This window comes from Phalaenopsis equestris, unplaced genomic scaffold (assembly GCF_001263595.1).
Source record: "Phalaenopsis equestris unplaced genomic scaffold, ASM126359v1 Scaffold000094, whole genome shotgun sequence".
In the NCBI taxonomy this organism is placed as follows: Eukaryota; Viridiplantae; Streptophyta; class Magnoliopsida; order Asparagales; family Orchidaceae; genus Phalaenopsis; species Phalaenopsis equestris.
The window spans coordinates 7,033,857-7,034,233 of NW_018164536.1; positions in this window are offsets into that span (position 1 = coordinate 7,033,857).

The following is a 377-nucleotide window of genomic DNA, read 5'->3' on the forward strand; positions in this document are numbered from 1 at the left end:
TATTGACTGCTCCAACCGAGCAGAAATCTTCACGACATAACTCCGCGATAATCTTTCCTGCCTGCCTCACCGACAAAGGTGCTAGAGCAATGCTAACCCACCGAGAAATGCCGAGATCGCTCCCTTCAGGAAAAGCACATCATAGCTATTCCCACCCAGGCCAACGGGAGCTAGAAAGACTCCCTCATTTCAAGAGAGAGTTTACGAAAAACTCTTTTTCTTTTTAGAGCTAACAACACCGAGGATAAAGCGCTCTTACCTGACTTACCTTTCTTTGCGTTGCAAAGCTAGTGACTGTTTTCCTGTTTCGCTTGCTCTTTCCGTTCCAGTTTCACTCACCTTTTCTTTGAGGAGCCGATCCCGAAAACAAACAAGGA